At 40.5% G+C, this 19,624-nt stretch overlaps 1 protein-coding gene across 8 annotated transcripts in view; it reads left to right on the forward strand.

Annotated features, from left to right (window-relative positions):
- The window catches only part of enox2 (ecto-NOX disulfide-thiol exchanger 2), a 192,161-nt gene that overhangs the window by 3,954 nt on the left and 168,583 nt on the right, over positions 1–19,624 (forward strand). For 4 of the 8 annotated variants that reach the window (XM_086300875.1, XM_086300868.1, XM_086300908.1 and 1 more), the window contains exon 2: positions 373–469. The exons of the other annotated variants lie outside the window; for them this stretch is intronic. The gene's annotated coding sequence lies outside the window, so the exon portion shown is untranslated. The remainder of the gene's footprint in view (positions 1–372; positions 470–19,624) is intronic. 8 annotated transcript variants of the gene reach the window in all.

The following is a 19,624-nucleotide window of genomic DNA, read 5'->3' on the forward strand; positions in this document are numbered from 1 at the left end:
GGTGGATCGATATAAGTGCTGTGACTCAATGAACGGAATTAAGTGTTAGCCAGACTGGACTCATACAACATGCTAAATTATTTTTGCTTTAAAAATATTTTAGATGTTCCAGGTGGGCTTCTCTTAGTAGAGAAGTCACAACATACACATACTCTGTTACTGTACTTAAGTAGAATTTTCAGGTATCTGTACTTTAATATTTATTATCATTATTATTATTATTTATTTTATTTTTTATTTTTTTTAGTGTGAGGTAATTTCAAATTCAACATTTCTATCAGCTCAACAAACATCAACAAATACACAATGAGTTTGTGTGCAGATTGTCACACAGTGTGTTTCTAGCTAAAGTCCAGCTGCTCTGTTTCCCAGGTAGAGAAAAGAATGAGAGTTAACTTCACTCAGAGATGGAGCATGGTGTAGGAAGACAGACAAGACAAAAGAGGAAGAAGAGGGGTTATATTTAAAGGTAAGGACCGCTCAGTGATGCTTGATAAACTGCAAATTTAAAGATCACATGCAATGTCATCATTTTAATCACATATTTGATCTGTATATAGGGATGGGTACCGGTGTCGTTCTGACATAAACGGTAGTAACCAGACCGAAAAGCAGCGCACATTTCGGTGCTTTATTTCGGTGCTTTTTTTTCCTGAGCTGTGATACACTTTAGATTCGAGCCAATCATTTTACGTTTCCGAGGATAGTAGGCGGGGCCAGGTACGTACGTTCTTTTAGAGCAGAGCTACAGATTAAAAATGCCCAAGGCGAAGCGGTCAAAAGTCTGGCTGTACTTCACAGCAAAATATGCAAACTCAGCAGCAACAAGTGCTTTAAGCTGATACTGTGATACTGTGCAAAGGAGCTAACACCTCGAATCTGATGAAACACCTGGAGACGCATAGCGTTTTTTTTAAAAGCCCAGAAATGCGCCGTATTTGATAGCTTGCTGCGAGACCTCACACCGAGCACATCTACTGCGGGTGGGTTGCCTGTTATGCAACATCCCCCAAAAACACGAAGAGGAGAGTCCTGGCCCCTAGCCCTGCCAGTGTAGCAGAAATGATGAGGATGATGGTGGCAGCAGCAGCCGTTCTTCTCTGCGTGAGTAGCTAATTTACGTTGAGTAGGCTAACCACGTTATTACATTAATGCATGTAAGGTGAACTAGCAAACATCATCATAGCTACTTGCAGCTGTCTTCTTGTTTGATGGCAGATGCTCCCTTCACCCTGGCCAAAAAGGCTAAAATGACCAAAGAAAAAGTGGAAAACAGCTGAACATGAGAGGTTTAGGACAAAGTTTGTGTTTTTCCCATTGTTTAAGCACTGCTTCCAGCCAAGAGTGATACCATATATGCCCCATAGCTGCAGAAAAGGCTAACATTGTTATCTTTTTACAAAAAACCAGCTGAACATGAGAGGTTTTTGGACCAGTTTTGTGTTCTCCATTCTTTAAGCACCGTTTGAGCACCGGCACCGTTTCAAAAGTACCGATTTGGCACCGGTATCAGATAAAACCTAAACGATACCCATCCCTATCTGTATATGATGTGTTTTGATAAATTATGTATTTTCATTTTGTGAAACTTCCTGCAAAACAAATAAATAAATACAAACTAGTTTTATTCAAATGCTGCATGAAAATACTGGGCAGTTAATCAGGTTAGTTTGTGGTGAATTCACAGTAAACCACTGTGTTGGACTGGTGCGCAGGGTACTGTGGTACCCATGGTCAGATTTAGGTTACATCAAGTGTAGCAGAGATGAGTTTGCATTTAAGCTCATGATTTAGATTCATTCACGGAATTCCAGTTTTATGCTGTCTGTTATGAAGATAGTATAAACTGTGGTGTCGCTGCACTGTGCCATACTTTCCCATCGATATATGTGATGCAGCATTAGAAAAGCCAGCGAAAGATGCAGGCTCAGAATCCCAGCTACACACAAAAACAGCTGAGCCCACTGGATTTTCCAGTATTTCAGATTTCTGTTATCTTAACCGCACCGTTAACAAAAAAGCTGTCTGAAAAGTGGAGTTTATTAAACATTTATTGTTGTAATCTCTATTATTAGTAGGCAGTAAAATATATTTTACCTTCACAATCTGTAATGAAAGGATCTAAATCATTTCTAAAACAAATAAAACCACTACACTTAAGCTTAAATAATTATTTTGGTAAACATAACCTATAAGTAGGAAAATTAGTTGAAAATGAACAGGGTTGAGTTTTAGATTGTAGTATTGTGACAAACTTAGTACACAATTTGCAATGACTGATTGCTGAATACTGGCTAAAACAGGATGATGAAGTTAGTTTTAAATTATACATAATTGTGATTGCAAAAATGTTATTTTTTTGTTTCCCCTGTGCTCTCTGCTTCACCATTTTTTGTTTATGTGCAAGTGAAACAGACACAAAAGATTGGGGAAGGGTTGTGGAGAGGCAGGTGAAGTTTTGGGCGTAACCTAAAGTGAAACATCAGGGTTTTTAAAAGGTAGGGCAAGATTTGCTAATAATATTACATCTACAACTCCCTTACACTTATCTAACAAATCCTGCCACTCACTGCTTTAGCTCGTATTATAAAGTCTCAGATACAGACAGTATTTCAAGATGTATGTATTTAGTGACTGTATATTCTAGGAGCATTTCATTTGACTTTGTTTTTGCGAGGTCTTTTTCTTTATATTTACAAATGAAGTAAAAAGCTAACAGTCATCTTTTTTTACTGAATGTGCTTTTGTCTGCACAACATTTCAGATCTGTCAGCTCAGTTAAAGTTGGATGTTTGGATGTTAGGTAAGGTGACCCTGGCTGCTTGGAACAGAGGCAAGCTTGAATAAAAATGCTGTAACCTTACTTTTGAAGTCAGAAGCCTGTTCTGCATGCAAATGTAGGTTAATTTTCCAGTTGCGGATTAAGCTTTGCCAGTTCATAATATGATCTTGTACTTTCAAAAGAGATTAAAAATGGTGCTTTGTGTTGTGTTTTGTGCTCTGTTTAGGTAGGCCACACAGAAGCACAGAAACCAGGTCTTTTTTCAGGAGCCGCTTTTGGATTTAGAGCTACCCCTTTTTTAAAAGAGTCATAACTTTGCATCCATTCATTCAATTTAGGGAAATATCTAATAGTAGAATTCAGTAGTATTCAATGTGTTGATATCTATATTTTTGCCAGGCACTATTTCATTTATATTGTTCTAGACAGTGCGCCTTTGTGTTTGTGCTGATAAGGGTTAAACAGTGGGGTTATTTAACTGGCACACAAGTTAAAACCATGTCTACAAGACATCCAGTGTCTCACATTAGATATCTTGTATAAAAAATAAAATAAAAACATATCTTGTATAATATCTGTGAAGACAGGAGTGTTTGTCTAAAACTGCTGTAGCAGAGAGATTTGGACAGGATTTCTGACAGCCTCTACTTTGCTTGGATAAAATATTGATGTTTATTTCCTCTTTTTTTTGACACCGCAGCCTATAGCAAGAAGGTTAAGAAAACGACCCTTGTTTTACATGTCCCATCTTTTCGAACACATGGAAAAAAACATGTCTGCAATTTCCGTCCACAGCACTAATTAATTTTATTAAAATGCGTTACCATAACAGCGCACCCACTTTCCACCATATGGTCAATATTTTCATTACTTGAAATTACTGTGAGTGGTGGGCAGTCCCTCTGTTTTCAGAGCCCACGTATGAGCTGTGTGTCATGTCCTTGATTATCAGTGTGCAGCATTAGAGTTGCTGAAAGCTTGTTTAGGAATATTAATGAGGTATACAGGTTTAGATGGCCTCAGGCGATTTGATTAAATATAAAACTGTAGAAAAAAAATGTCTGAGTGCTTTGTAGCCAACTGTCAGTCACAAACTAACCAGACAGTACAAGTGCACCACAGCTCTGCTGTTGTAAAACATGAAAATGAGCTTCAGTATTTTGTTCAAGCTGAGAAGAGAGGCTGTCAGAAATTCTGTCCAAACATCTCTGCAATTCCAGACTAACACAAACACTTTTTTTTTGCATAGAAACAACCACTGTGGCACCCAGCAAAAAGGTTTTAACCTTACTCATAGGGAAACAACCGTGTTAATTCATTTAAACATTATTTAATAGCATCTTTGGTCATCTGTTTAAAAAAAAAAGTAACAGTGACTCTAACTGTATGCAGACTAGATATCCATTGAAGCAAAATGCTGTATACTGCTTTTAACCATGAATATCTTTGATTCACTTGTTTTTACACATCCAGTAAATTAATTGACTGTTTAAGAGTTTATCTGCATATCCATGTAATACTTTTGCTTACCTCACGAGCTAACATTTTTGCTATTGTGCATCTGACTAACATCAGCAGATCTTCCCATTATATCCTTAGAGGTGTCATAAATGCTGCTTATGTTACTTAAATGAGGCTTACTAGTGTTGCCTTCATTTGGTATTAGTTATTTATTAGAATTTAAGACTGTGCCCTCACTGTTTTATAGCCTCCCATGTGCCCCAGCACTATTTTGATTCCATCTGCAAAATCTGTCTGACTAGTCTTTTCTGCCCAAGGCCATGATACTAAACTTAGCTCACCATGTTGAGAATATTTTCCATGTTTTGAAGCAAATTGTTTTTGTCCCACTTGGGGTGAGAAAAGGTGACATTTCTCATTATGAGATCTTTCATTTAGCCTCAAGCGAATTTGGCAGCTGGATAAGAAGAGGCAGGCGATGACGAGGCGTAGAGCAGGGCGATATGGCCAAAAATATTTATCACGATATATATTTGAAAATTTGCGATAACGATATAACTGACGATATAATTGATGCGAGACAAAATACAACTCCACAACATTACTAGTGCAAAAAGACAACCTTCCTTTTATTTTCACTTAAACAAGAAGCTGGTTTTTATGTACATTAAAGCTTTATAAAAATGTAACAGTGCAAATGCAAATTCCTTGCTGAAAGTTTAACCAAAAGGCATTTCCAGTAGAAATGGACTGACATATCCTGAGCATAACCATGTATAATATCCACTGAAGTTAAAAAGAGGTGCTTTGCAACATTAAACTGCAGTGTGCAGTACGTATTTTTCGGACCATAAGGTGCACGGGATTATAAGGCACATTAAGCGAAACAAGGCAGTCAGATAAATCAAACTTTATTAAACTCATTCTTCTTGCTTCCTCCACTTCTGTACCATTGATTCATTAATGTTGAATTCTCTGGCAGCTGCTCTATTCCCATGTTGCTGCAGTATATTAATGACTAACCTCGTATTGTGGATGGATTATCTCAATTGTTCTCCTGACTGAAGTTTGGTCCGTTTACAGCATCCTGCCATGCGATTGCATTTGTCTCTAACTATCAGGCACGTTAACTTTTATAAGTGGAAAAGTGTTAGTGTTCGTCCTCCAGCTTCACTGTTTATGTTATGCTAACATAGCTGTGTTGCTAGCGATCACGTAGCACATCATTATATACCAGCTAGCCCAACTTCAGTAACCCTACAAACGTCACTGCTGTTTAGTTTCCTGTCTTCATTTATGTTGGAAGTGATAGCAGAGCTGTACGTTTGAATTTTTTCAGAAATCTCTCAGTCAGAACATGCTATATCATGCTTGGGTAACTAGCGAAACTAGCGAGCTAACTTCCGCTAGCTTCCTGCTAACTTCTAACTCCGTTAAATGTAATAAATTTTGTTTTCATGGATGCCTGGAAGTTAAACTTTATAGTTACACCTGGTAAAGCAGCAATGCTGATCGTTTTATTAAAGATGAAAGAATTTAGACAGTTTTTAACTCTAAGTGATGCTGCAGTGTTGTTTGACCTGAAGCATACGGAGCTTAGGACCCAGATTACTCCCAGATTTAAGAGCATCTTAGTCCGACAAATACGACAATAACGACGGCCGCTTGCATGTTCTGCAAAAAAATGTGCTTTGTCGTGTATCTGACGGACAAACGCCAAACCAGTTCCACATCACGGAAGTTGCACCATTTTTACAAACCAATTCTGGTTCATTTGTTTCACTCAACAATCGGCCATGTGCGTATGAAAACAAAGGCACTGCGCATGCGCGTTTTACTCCCATTCTATCGCGATATTTCATTTTCCTATCGTTGCCTAACATTATACCGGTATTACCGTGAACGGTATAATATGGCCCAGCCCTAACGAGGCGTCATCTCAGCGAATCAATAAACCTGTGTGCGTTTTGGGTCTGTGCATAAAGTACCAGTCTGTTGGGAAATACCTAAAGTGAGTAAATAGTGAAAACTGGTAATAGAAGAGCACGATAATAAATTAAACTACTGTTTAATTTAACTATGTACATATCTTGCATAGTATAGGTAGTGTATGTCTTTCTCTTGTCAAGCTTGAATGAGATTTAGAGATGAGGACAAAATTAATTGCCTCCAAATAAAATTTTAAGTTTTTATCAAAATGTTCTCAACTTTAATTCTGCTGGAAAGGCTTAAGGTTTAAGAGTGTGTTTATGGGAAATAAACTGTCCTTCCTCACAGTATCGTCCTGTGAGGTCAGACGCTGACCTCAGACGCATGGGACAAGAAAGCCTGGCTCTCAGTCCTCGCTCCTATTCATCCCAGAGGTGTTCGGTCAGGTCAAGAATCTGTGCAGGCCAGTCAGGTTCTTCCTCATCACACTCAGTTAGCCATTCTTTATGGATCTTGCTTTGTCCACTGGTGTGCAGTTATGTTGGAACAGGAAGGCGCCATCCCCAAAATGTTCCCACAAAGTTGGGAGCATGAAATTGTCTAAAATGGCTTGGTATGCTGAACCATTACGAGTTCCTTTTACTCAAACGAAAGATCAGAAGCCAACATCTGAAAAACAACCCCACACCAAATCCTCCCCTCTTCTAAAGTTTACACTACTCGTCAGACAACTAATCGTCTCCTGGCAACTGCCAAAGACGGACAGAGAAGCATTATTCATCAATCAAGAGAACATGTCTCGACTGTGTTGCAGTCCATTAGCAGTGTGCTTTACCAGCACCATCTGACTTTGTATTGCGCTTGGTGATGTAAGGCTTGCGTGTAGCTGCTTGGTTATGGAAACCCATTCCATGAAGCTCCATGTTTTTTTTTTTTGTAGAAGCAGTTTGCATAGCTACTTTCTTTATTTTGTAAACCTGTGGCCATAGAAGTAATTGAAATCTGGATGATTTGAATGGGTGAGTGAATACTTTTGGCAGTGGATGTTTGGAGAAAGCGGGAAGAGGCAAACAACTGATTGTCCCCACAGTGAAACACGGTGGTAGGAGTATTATGCTGAAGGGATGAAGGGAAAAAAACACAACGAAAGAAGAATATGTGAGGATTTTTCAAGAAAACCTTAGGCAGTAAACAGCCAGTGTTGGTCAAGTTACTTGAAAAAAGTAATCAGCAACTAGTTACTGATTACTTCCCCCCAAAATTAATCCCGTTACTTTACTGATTACTTATTTTCAAAAGTAATTAGTTACTTAGTTACTTTTTAAAAACCCGATTTACACCCTGAATAGGTGATAAAGCGATAGATCTTTTAGCCCAATTCTACTTTTTCTGCATAATCCATCATACAAAATGTAATCAAATGGAAAAGCATCTTTTTAAAACTTGTTTTATTCGTTTTAATCTTTTAACTTTATGCATCAAGCAAAAATTTAATTCTATGCAACATTCTCTGACTGGAAGAAATTAGTTTAACATTTAAACCTATTTTCTGCACATTCCAGCACATAAAATAAAATATTTTTTGTGTTTACACTCAGTCTTTCAAATAGATGCAAGTAAAACACAGCAGAAAATAAATAAAGTCAAAGACTCAGCGGTCCTGTTGCTCTATTTTCACCTGTAAAGCAGGAGTGGGGTAGGCGGAGGGTTACCCTGGTGCAGGTGTGCCGCGGTCAGTGGAAGAATCCGCGAGTTTCTCTGTGAGTTTCCCATTACGTCGTAGCTACTCGGTGCTTGCTCGGAAGTTTAGGGGTTTTTTCGCTGTAAAAAGAAGTTTTCTTCCCACGCACAGCGGACACTAATGTCACTTTTTATGGAATCAAACTCAAAGTAAGGTCAGTACTTCCACGCTTTAAACGCTGCACGCTCATACTCTCTCTGCACTCCATATATTATCCACTGTTGATCTGCACACAGCTGTTGTCACTAACGTCGCGCTCGCTTACGTCACTGTCATGAGACATTCTCGCAAAAAAATCACGGTTTTAGTAACGCAGTAACGCAGCGTTCCTACGGGAAAGTAACGGTTAATTACCGTTTTTGCAACAGTAATCCCTTACTTTAGTCGTTACTTGAAAAAAGTAATCGGATTACAATAACGCATTACAAGTAACGCGTTACTGCCCATCTGTGTAAACAGCAAAACTGGATGTGAGTCGCCACTTTGTCTTCCAGCATGACCACGACCCAGAACATACGACACCCTGATGTGAATCTTGTTTAAAATTTGTGGGGTTAACTCAAGGCCAAAGTCTATACCAGAAGACTTTTAAATCTATAGGAGGTTGAAAGATTTGGGCTGGGATTGATCAGGAGATGTGTGCAAGAATTGTTGAAAACTTCAACAAATGACTGCGACTGCGTTATCCAGCAAAAAGGATACACAATTGACTGTTAGAATCATGTTTTTTTTTTTGTGAAATAATTGTTTTTTCTGTATGCAAAGTAAAATAATGTCAAGCATCAGAAATAACAACAACAACAACAACAACAATCTTTATTTATAGAGCACATTAAAAAGCCAGGGGCATGCCAAAGTGCTTTACATAAAACAATAAAACAATAAAATGATTTACACTAAAACATCGGAGTCATATAAGTGTGGGATTATGTTCACAGGTAAAAACCACTAATAGGAATAATCTATAGCACACAGCTATAGCAAAGTAGAACTGTACCATCATACACAGTGATAGAGAACATAGACAACGCAACAATAAAATAATAAAATAATTAGCACTATAATGTCAGAGTCATATAAGTGTGAGATTATGTTCACAGGTAAAGACCACTAATAAGAATAAACTATAGCACACAGCTATAGCAGAGTAAAGCTGTACCATCAAACACAGTGATAGAAAACATTGACAGCGCAGGACAACGCAAAACAACCAGACACATTAATAGAATAACTCACTAGAAGCGAGGTGAGAATTTAACTAGTAGAAAAAGCAAGTTCAAACAGATATGTTTTAAGCCGTGATTTAAAAGATTGAATAGAGTCAGACGCCCGGATGCCAATCGGGAGACTGTTCCACAGCTCAGGTGCAGCTAGAGCAAACGCTCGATCACCTCTAGACTTCAAGCGAGATCTGGGCTGAACCAACAATAACTGTGAGGAAGATCTTAAGGCCCTCGTAGGAAGATATGAATTTAAGAGTTCCTTAAGATAACTTGGCCCTGTGTTATTAGTAATTTTAAAAGTAAACAACAGAATTTTAAATTGAATACGAAATTTCACAGGCAACCAGTGCAGATCAGCAAGGACGGGAGTGATGTGAGCAAACTTCTTAGTTTTAGTTAGAATGCGTGCAGCGGCATTCTGGACTGTCTGTAATCTATGTAAAAGGGTAGAGTGGAGACCATAATAAAGTGAATTACAGTAATCTAGTCTTGACGTTACAAAGGCATGGATAAGCTTTTCCAAGTCATTGTGCGGGATGTAGTGTTTGGCCTTGGAAATAAGGCGAAGTTGGTAGAAACTAGATCTGACGACAGCAGACACTTGTTTATCAAGTTTAAATGAGCTGTCAAGTAGCACACCCAAATTCCTAACAGTGTCAGGGAAAGAACTAGTGAGAAAACCAAAAGCATCATGAAGTTTGGCACGAAGAGCGTCACTGCCAAAGATCATAATTTCAGTTTTCTTATCGTTAAGGATAAGAAAATTTGCCAGAAGCCATTGCTTGACCTCACACATGCACTCTCGAAAGTTACTCACGGACATAGCTAGATCATCATTCAGCTCAAAATAGATCTGGATGTCATCGGCATAATAGTGAAAGGCAATGTGGTATTTCTCAAAAATGACACTTAAAGGAAGCATATACAGTGAGAACAGGGTAGGGCCTAACACAGATCCCTGGGGGACACCACAGCAAACAGGTACAGCGGAGGAGGAGGAGGTGGCCAAGTGAACCGAAGAGAGCCGATCGGAGAGGTAAGATTTAAACCAATCCAAGGCAGCGCCCTTGATGCCTACAGTGTGCTCTAGTCTCGCCAATAGTATGTTATGGTCAACCATGTCAAATGCCGATGAAAGATCCAATAGCACTAGGACAGAGGGGCGTCCATTGTCAGCCATTAGTAAAAGGTCATTAAAAACTCGGAGCAGTGCTGATTCAGTGCTGTGGTGTTGTTTAAAGGCCGATTGATATTTATCATTAATGTTATTCTCATCCAGGTAGGTCTGAAGTTGAAGCAGAACTACCTTCTCAAGAATTTTAGCCACGAAGGGAAGTTTGGAAATCGGCCTATAATTGGCATAATCATTTTGATCGAGATTACTTTTTTTAAGAACAGGTTGGATTATAGCAAATAATCCAAATAAAGTTTGGACGTTTAGAAAAGAGGTGCTAAAAAATTTATTGCTCTGTTTAACGAACTTGGGAAATACTTATTTGTGTTTTCTTATGTAACAGAACTGCAGAGTTCACATTTAAATAGTTATGTACTTTAGCCATGTGCATTTTTAATATGTAGCACATGCTAGTTATCTAAAATACAGACTCTTTTTGTCTTCTAAACTGAAATGAAATGGAGTTGCTGACAAATCCTTGAAACCCTATATTTTAATGCAGAGAGCAAAGTTTGTTTGTTTTTTTAATTTTAACTTATGTGCAAAGAACACTTTGTATAATGTTAAAAACCAGATGAGCTAAGGCAAACTGGAAAATGGTCCTGTGGTCATAATTAACATATTATCTTATATATATATATACTATATCTGTCTGTCTGTATGTAAACCGAACCGTGAATTTTGTGTATCGTTGCACCCCTGATATATACATATATGTATATCGACTTATCTACACGGTGCCAGACGCTGTGACAGCACGGAAGCATTTGACACCCAAGTAATGAATAAATAATTAAAATGAGAGAACATCAGATACACAAGAAGATCATTAGCAGTTGTGAAAGCATTGTGAGGATGGGACAGGTTAAAAAAACCTTTACAAAACATTTGAATTGAGGTGGATGAACTACTACGTCACTGACGTTCTGTTTCTGATTTTAAGTTTGTGTGCACTGCAGGGATATGATGAGGGCAAAGATGAAGACATTTAGTTGGCATGGTAACTTTAATTATAGTCACCTCCCTTGTAGCAATCTTGTGTTGCTGTCTGCTCTACTTCATTCAAATTGCTGTTAAAAATAAATCTGTTTCTTAACTTCAAACATCACCTACTTTTTCACTGCTAAAATAAACTAGCTTAAATGACAGTATGGGAGCATATGCTGTAAGCTTCCCAGGAGGATTTGAAAATAGAGCAGTGACCTCAGCCATACTCCATCTGCCACCTGGGATAGGCTGTAGGCCTACACAGGTATGTAGCATAGGAGATAAATGCAAATTTAGCAATGGGAATACAATGCAGACACAGGTTAAATGTATGCTTTGGTATTACTTTCACTGCATTGCTTATGGCTTGATAACTGGTTCCACTGAGTTCACAGACCTGCTGTACACAGCCAATACCTCTTTCCTCCGGCACACTGCATTGCTGTTGAAATTGGTCTAACCATCTCAGGACAATGCACTTTATCACTCCCCGTGGTTAGTCATTTAGGCTATATGGATTCCGGCTTTAGGCTAAATCTTCTCATCACATCTCAGTGGATACTGATCTTATGTGAAGTCTCCAAAAGGTGTGAAGTAAATTAATTTCATAGCCGAGTAAGTCTGGAAGCTGCAATGACATTGACAAGTAGAGAGGTGCTGGATGTACTTTACAGTTAATCCAGCACAGGAAATAGTCATGTGTTTATTATATCTCTATATAGATTATATATTTTCAGATATCAGACGTGCATGACTTTTGTAATTCATGAGCTGAACACTTTTGTTTTGCACCGATTACCTGATCATCTATGGATGACCTCAGAGTGGGCCATCCTTCTGGGCAGACCAATTACTTGCACAAATGCCATGTTTTTCATAAAGATGAAAGCCACACTTTTAATCAGCCACTGCTGATGATAGGCAATAATCTTACTGATTGCACTAAATTTTCAGTTGTAGTGATGAGCTGTGAGGACTTTGATTATAGCAAAAAAGTGGTCACAACATCATTGCATACTTTATCCGGGCTGCCGTGCAGTATGAATGACATCTACATATTTCACGCTATGAAAATTAGATTTCCAAGCCCTTGCCTTGCCTGTGTTCTTGGTTTTGTCTTAATTTTTTCAGTTTTATCTGAGCTTTTTTGTGGGATTTATGGAGTGCAACATATTAAGTAAACCTATTTATTTACCTCTGCTACCATCCTGTAATGAAATATATGTAGGAGGCTGACAGCCAGACATATTCGACACACACTAGAGCTTCAAATCACTGTACAACTGCAATGCAATCTTACCCTGCTAGATTTTGTAAAGACAGGCTTGGCCCTGTCACTGCAACTTTTTGATGAATGATGGCATCTGATTAGTCGCCAAGAAATCTGAAATGACTCCAGCTCTAAAGCCAGGAAACAATTCTGACAAAGCGCTGTCTGAAGCAGCCAGACATCTGGATTAAGGTGCAAAAGGATTTGACTATCTTTTTTTTCAGTCGGGGCAAGTGCTAGAATCTGATATATAAACTTTCTAATGTTAGCGTTTAAACTTTTTCTTGGGAGATAGTTTGTGGTCATGTTTTCATTTTCTTTATCCATCTTATAAATATATGAAAATATATTTAAAACTTAAAAGGAATTTTCTGAGTCAGACTTGTATATATATTTAATCTAAAAATATATAAATAGAGGTTAGCAGGGAGGAGCTGATAAGTCCATATCCATATTTTAAAACGGTAATTAAACTTAATGAGGAAGTGAATTTATCTGCTTCACAAATATGCAAATGCATAGAGAGACACAGAATCTCTTTTTCGGCACTGACTGGGTGCTTGTATTTGTTTTGTATTTTGGAAGATGTGTCCATGGTTCCTTTAACTGGCTAACAGTTAATTCAAAGACTATAGCATAGATTCTTTAATACTAGATCGTCATCCCTCGAAGGTTATGACCTTATAAGCCTGTTGTACTTGTAGTGCCACTTGTAGTGTGGTTTATGTAGAGGTGGGGGCCTGGCATAGCAGTCTTACAAAGTGGTTTAATGTTACTGTGTCCGTAAAGGAGATTATATCACTTGAAGAAGAACATAATATGTCTTGTAAAAAGGTGTTAAAGGAAAGTACAGCGTGATGGGAAGCCTTTCTTGAGCTGAATTTGAGAAATGCATTAAGTAAGTGAATTAAAAGGTAGCTTTCATCTGCTGAGAGTAAGTGTAATACTGTGTATGTTTGTGTGTGTTGTGGGATCAGTGGTGGTTTTCTCTCAACTGATTAAGATGAATATGTCATGAGAAATAACTTTTCATTTCTTCTTCCTGTTACCTATGGCTTACATTCTGTCTGAGCCTTAAAGGCCCACTTCTGTAAGAACTACCACGTGTGATGCTGGCCTTGGTTTACCTGGGAGTCGACTGACAGCTGCTGGAATGAGAATGAGGAGTGGCGCAGACAATTAAAGGGTTGGATTCAGCCTGGCCTGACCTTCTGATCAATGCACTCCTATTTAGAGCTGGCAGGCTAGAGGCTGGGTCTCTTTTCAGACTAATAAAGATGGCACAGAGAGCAGCTCCTAGGGTAGCCTGCCAATACTTTTAACACCCCCATTGATTCTCATTACTGTTAATGGTTTCTTTGCTAGTGTGAGTCGGATGTTGAGAGGGTGTGGGTGGACTTGGGTGTAGTTGGAGATTTGGTAAGGGCCAGAGTCATCGTATTATAGCAGTACTGAGAAAGTGCGTTGGCTCCTTGTAATACAATGAGTTAAGTCGTGATTAGCTCCTAAGCTTCGCTGGAAGTACAGGCGATTCATGGTAAAAAAAACCAACATTTTTACGATTATATTCACCTTTATTCAACACGTGTGAGCTGCTATCCAAATCTTTACCTTCTGCTGTCACATTCATGGTCATGGTGGCACTGTTTTCCTGTTGCAGTGTAAATGCTAAAAGGGTCATAGATTTACTCTTAAACCAGCCTACTGATGTAATTGGTCAAAACAAAATCCAAATGTGGTTTCTCTCAGCAGAACAGACACACCAGCATCCACACATTTGTTGTGTTTACGTACAAAACAGCCAAAAAACACCCTAGTTTGATTCAGTCTGCTGTAGGAGCTGCTTAGCATTGTGGTTATGCGTCAACTCAGTAGTTTAGTCTGGAGATGTCATGACTGTAATGAGACGGCAAGTTGGGGGCATGAAAAAGACATGTCAAAATAGTATGTGGTGCTTTTATTTTCCTACTTTCAAACTACTGGAAATACCTACATATTTCAGTGACCTGCAGAGCTGCTGTATACATTGTAGTAATTCTTTGCCTATATTTTTAAACAACCTTGATTTGATCAGATTCTTATTTATCTTAAGAAATCTACAGTGCATTGAAAAGTATTTCCCCCCTCCTTATAGGGCAGGGCGATATGGCAAAAAATATTTATCACGATATAGATTTGAAAATTTGCGATAACGATATAACTGACGATATAATTGACGCAAAACAAAATACAACTCTACAACTTTTTTAGTGGAAAAAAACCCCATCAATTTGTTTTTGTTTAAACAAGCAGCTGTTTATTTTAACGTGCATTACAGCCACACAAAATTCAACAGTGGTTATCCTGTTATATACATGGTTATCCATAATCATGTATATCCACAAAACTTAAGAGGTGCTTTGTAACAAAAGTGCAGTGTGCAAAATCAATAAGTCAAATAATAATATTGCACAAACTCTTGAGTAAAAACAAAACAAACAAAAAACAGATAAATTATGCTACTGCTCCTGGAAGTTTTTCTACATTTCAAGTTTTAAGATTCTTTGTCAGAAACACTAACATGTTCACAGATGCGGGCTTAAGGGAGGACCTTTGACAAGTTGCAACATTTCCACCTGTGCTGAACAACCTTTCAGATGCAGAGCTAGTTGCTGGAATGCAGAGGTATTTCCTAGCTAATCTGCTGATGTGGGGAAAGTTTACTGTGTGAACTTTCCACCACGAAAGAGGATCACACTCACTGTCTGCTGGTGGACTATTCACATAACATCTCAGTTCAGATGATAACCTCTCTGCAGTTACCTCCATCTTGCCACTAACTGGTCCCTTCAAAAAACTCCCGAGACTCTTCTTTTGCTTTTTAACAGCTCCCTGATTTGTTTGGTCACCAGTAGATGTATGAAGTGTTTCTGAAAAACCTGTGATACCCTGGTGTGGGACAAGATGCTCTAGTTCACTCATGACTTGAACTTTGATGGCTTTGCTTTCTCTCTCACTGAAATATTCTGTATGAAACCGTGGATCAAGGAAAGAAGCCATGTTAACAAGCCTCTCTGTGACACTGTCTGTGTAGCTTTTGTTCATGTAGTCAAGTATTGCTGTTTTGATGTCTTTGGTCAGCTCAGTGTCACCTTCTTTTACTTTTAACATGTCATTGTTAAACATCTGAAGAACAGGCTTAACACATGAAATGGTTACATACTCTTCAGCAGAGAAAGCATCTGTAAACTCTAGGAGTGGATTCAGTGCAGTGCTGACCGAGTCAAGCACTTCAATGTCTTGCCATGTCAACATGAGGTGCCTTGTGGTTTTATCAGCAGCTAAAACCTGTGTTATAGCTTTTTCTTGTTCCAGCAGCCGTTGGATCATTCTCTGCTTTGAACCCCAACGAGTGCAACATTCAGTTATGAGTTTGTGTTCTGGTAGGCCCAGTTCCTTTTGGGCAGCCTGCAGAGCTCGCTGGCGCTTCCAGCTATGGCCAAAAGCAGCAACAATCTTCTTTCCCACTCCAACTGCTCGTTCGATCCTTGGGTCCTTCACACTTCTTTCTAAAAGACATACATTTAAAAGGAAACACAGTTTCAACAGCACTATTAATGCGGTGTGGAATGTGACATTTAAGTTGTATAACACACAATTATTTACACACACATCTCTCTCTCTCTAATATATATATATATATATATATATATATATATATATATATATATATATATATATATATATATACAAAACACCCAGCACGCCCCTGCGGGCGGTTTATCCTTCAAGCTCGGGTCCTCTACCAGAGGCCTGGGAGCTTGAGGGTCCTGCGCAGTATCTTAGCTGTTCCCAGGACTGCGCTCTTCTGGACAGAGATTTCCGATGTTGTTCCCGGGATCTGCTGGAGCCACTCGCCTAGCTTGGGAGTCACCGCACCTAGTGCTCCGATTACCACGGGGACCACCGTTACCTTCACCCTCCACATCCTCTCCAGCTCTTCTCTGAGCCCTTGGTATTTCTCCAGCTTCTCGTGTTCCTTCTTCCTGATATTGCTGTCATTCGGAACCGCTACATCGATCACTACGGCCGCCTTCTTCTGTTTGTCTACCACCACTATGTCCGGTTGGTTAGCCACCACCATTTTGTCCGTCTGTATCTGGAAGTCCCACAGGATCTTAGCTCGGTCATTCTCCACCACCCTTGGGGGCATCTCCCATTTTGACCTCGGGACTTCCAGGTTGTACTCAGCACAGATGTTCCTGTACACTATGCCGGCCACTTGGTTATGGCGTTCCATGTATGCCTTGCCTGCTAGCATCTTGCACCCTGCTGTTATGTGCTGGATTGTCTCTGGGGCATCCTTACACAGCCTGCACCTGGGGTCTTGCCTGGTGTGATAGACCCCAGCCTCTATGGATCTTGTGCTCAGAGCTTGTTCTTGTGCTGCCATGATTAGTGCCTCTGTGCTGTCTTTCAGTCCAGCTTTGTCCAGCCACTGGTAGGATTTCTGGATATCAGCCACCTCCTCTATCTGCCGGTGGTACATACCGTGCAGGGGCCTGTCCTTCCATGATGGTTCCTCGTCTCCCTCCTCTTTCTTGGGTTTCTGCTGCCTGAGGTATTCACTGAGCACTCGGTCAGTTGGGGCCATCTTCCCAATGTATTCTTGGATGTTCCTTGTCTCATCCTGGACTGTGGTGCTGACACTCACCAGTCCCCGGCCCCCTTCCTTCCGCTTATCGTATAGCCTCAGGGTGCTGGACTTGGGGTGAAACCCTCCATGCATGGTAAGGAGCTTTCTTGTCTTTATGTCAGTGGTTTCTATCTCCTCCTTTGGCCAGCTTATTACCCCAGCAGGGTATCTGATCACGGGCAGGGCGTATGTGTTGATGGCCCGGATCTTGTTCTTACCATTCAGCTGACTCCTCAGGACTTGCCTGACCCTCTGCAGGTACTTGGTGGTTGCAGCCTTTCTAGCGGCCTCTTCATGGTTCCCATTTGCCTGCGGGATCCCCAGGTACTTGTAACTGTCCTCTATGTCTGCAATGTTGCCTTCTGGTAGTTCAATCCCCTCAGTTCTGACTACCTTCCCTCTCTTTGTTACCATCCGACTACACTTCTCCAGTCCGAACGACATTCCAATGTCATTGCTGTATAGCCTGGTAGTGTGGATCAGTGAATCGATGTCTCGTTCACTCTTGGCATACAGCTTGATGTCATCCATGTACAGGAGGTGGCTGACAACTGCTCCGTTCCGTAGTCGGTATCCGTAGCCAGTCTTGTTAATGATCTCACTGAGGGGGTTCAGGCCTATGCAGAACAGCAGTGGGGACAGAGCATCTCCTTGGTAGATCCCGCACTTGATGGTGACTTGTGCTATGGGCTTGGAGTTGGCCTCTAGTGTTGTACGCCACATCCCCATTGAGTTCCTGATGAAGGCTCTTAGGGTCCCATTGATCTTGTACAATTCTAGGCATTCCAGTATCCAGCTGTGGGGCATTGAGTCATAGGCCTTCTTGTAATCAATCCAGGCAGTGCACAGGTTGGTCAGTCTGGTCTTGCAGTCTCGGCTGATTGTTCTGTCTACCAGTAGCTGGTGTTTTGCGCCTCTGGTATTCTTGCCAATTCCTTTCTGTGTCCCGCTCATGTATTGACCCATGTGCCTGTTCATCTTAGCCGATATGATGCCTGACAGGAGCTTCCATGTAGTACTGAGGCAGGTTATTGGTCGGTAGTTGGAGGGGACCGGTCCCTTCTTGGGGTCCTTGGGGATCAGGACCGTCCGGCCTTCAGTTAGCCATTCCGGGTGTCTCTCGTTAACTAGCAGCTGGTTCATTTGTGCTGCCAGACGCTCGTGGAGTGCAGGTAGCTTCTTCAGCCAGTAGGCGTGAACCATGTCGGGCCCTGGTGCTGTCCAACTCTTCATACTGGAGACCCTTTCTTGGATATCTGCCACTGTGATGGTTACTGGACCCTGTTCAGGGAGGTCGCTGTGGTCTGCCCTCAGATCCTCTAGCCACTGAGCATTGCCGTTATGGGTTGCATCCTTCTCCCATATGCTCTTCCAGTATTGCTCCGTCTCCAGCCTTGGTGGTGCTGTTCTCTTATTGTTCCCTTGCCACTGAGAGTACACCTTTGCTGGTTCTGTGGAGAACAGCTGGTTTATTCTCCTGCCTTCTATCTCTCTGGTGTACCTCCTCAAGCGGCTGGCCAAGGCTGTGAGTCTTTGCTTGGCAGTTTCCAAGGCCTCAGGTATGGACAGCTTGCTGTATTTCTTAGGCACCTTATTTGTCGCACCTTTCTGCAACTCCGTTAGTTGGCTAACCTCTCTCCGTGCTACTTTGATCTTGCCCTCTAGCCTCCTTCTCCATGGAGGGTACTGCCCCTTGTGGCTGTTCAACTTGTAGCCAAGCATCTCACTGATCACTGCTGCGTATTGCAGATCAGCTTGTTAGTGTCGGTAATCGTGGTTGTAGGTATTGCCCGTAGTGCTGCATTAACATCATCTAGCAGACCTTCTGAGGGTACTTCACGTAATCTTGGTAACCGGCTACGGGGGATCCAGGTTTCAAGCAGGGTGCCCTGGTTCCTCAACACCTGACGCGGACCTTGTTGATCCGGGCGACGTCCGAGCCGGCATGCCTTCATATTTATCTGTCTCGCTCATGTCTGCGGTAGGCTTGCTTAGCATAGGGGGTCTAGCCTTAGGACCCTTACTGGATACAGACGGCCCAGGCAGGAATCGAACTTGCGATCCTCTGTTCCAAAGGCGTGTAGTCTAACCACTATCCAGCTATATATATATATATATATATATATATATATATATATATATATATATATATATATATATATATATATACACACACACACACACACACACACACACACACACACACACACACACACACATACATATCTTGCAGTACAACTACCCACATTCAGAGATTAATAACACAAACAGTATTATTACCATCATTTAAACTAATACAATAAGTTCTTAATCTGACGTTATAATTAACTTGCCTATTGCAATGTGCAGGCGATGTCCGAAGCATGAAAGTCTGGTCCAGTT

The sequence above is a fragment of the Aulonocara sp. 'chitande type north' Nkhata Bay genome, linkage group LG2 (assembly GCF_057382095.1).
Source record: "Aulonocara sp. 'chitande type north' Nkhata Bay isolate Kocher_YH1m ecotype deep benthic linkage group LG2, A_spYH_male_GT1.1, whole genome shotgun sequence".
In the NCBI taxonomy this organism is placed as follows: Eukaryota; Metazoa; Chordata; class Actinopteri; order Cichliformes; family Cichlidae; genus Aulonocara; species Aulonocara sp. 'chitande type north' Nkhata Bay.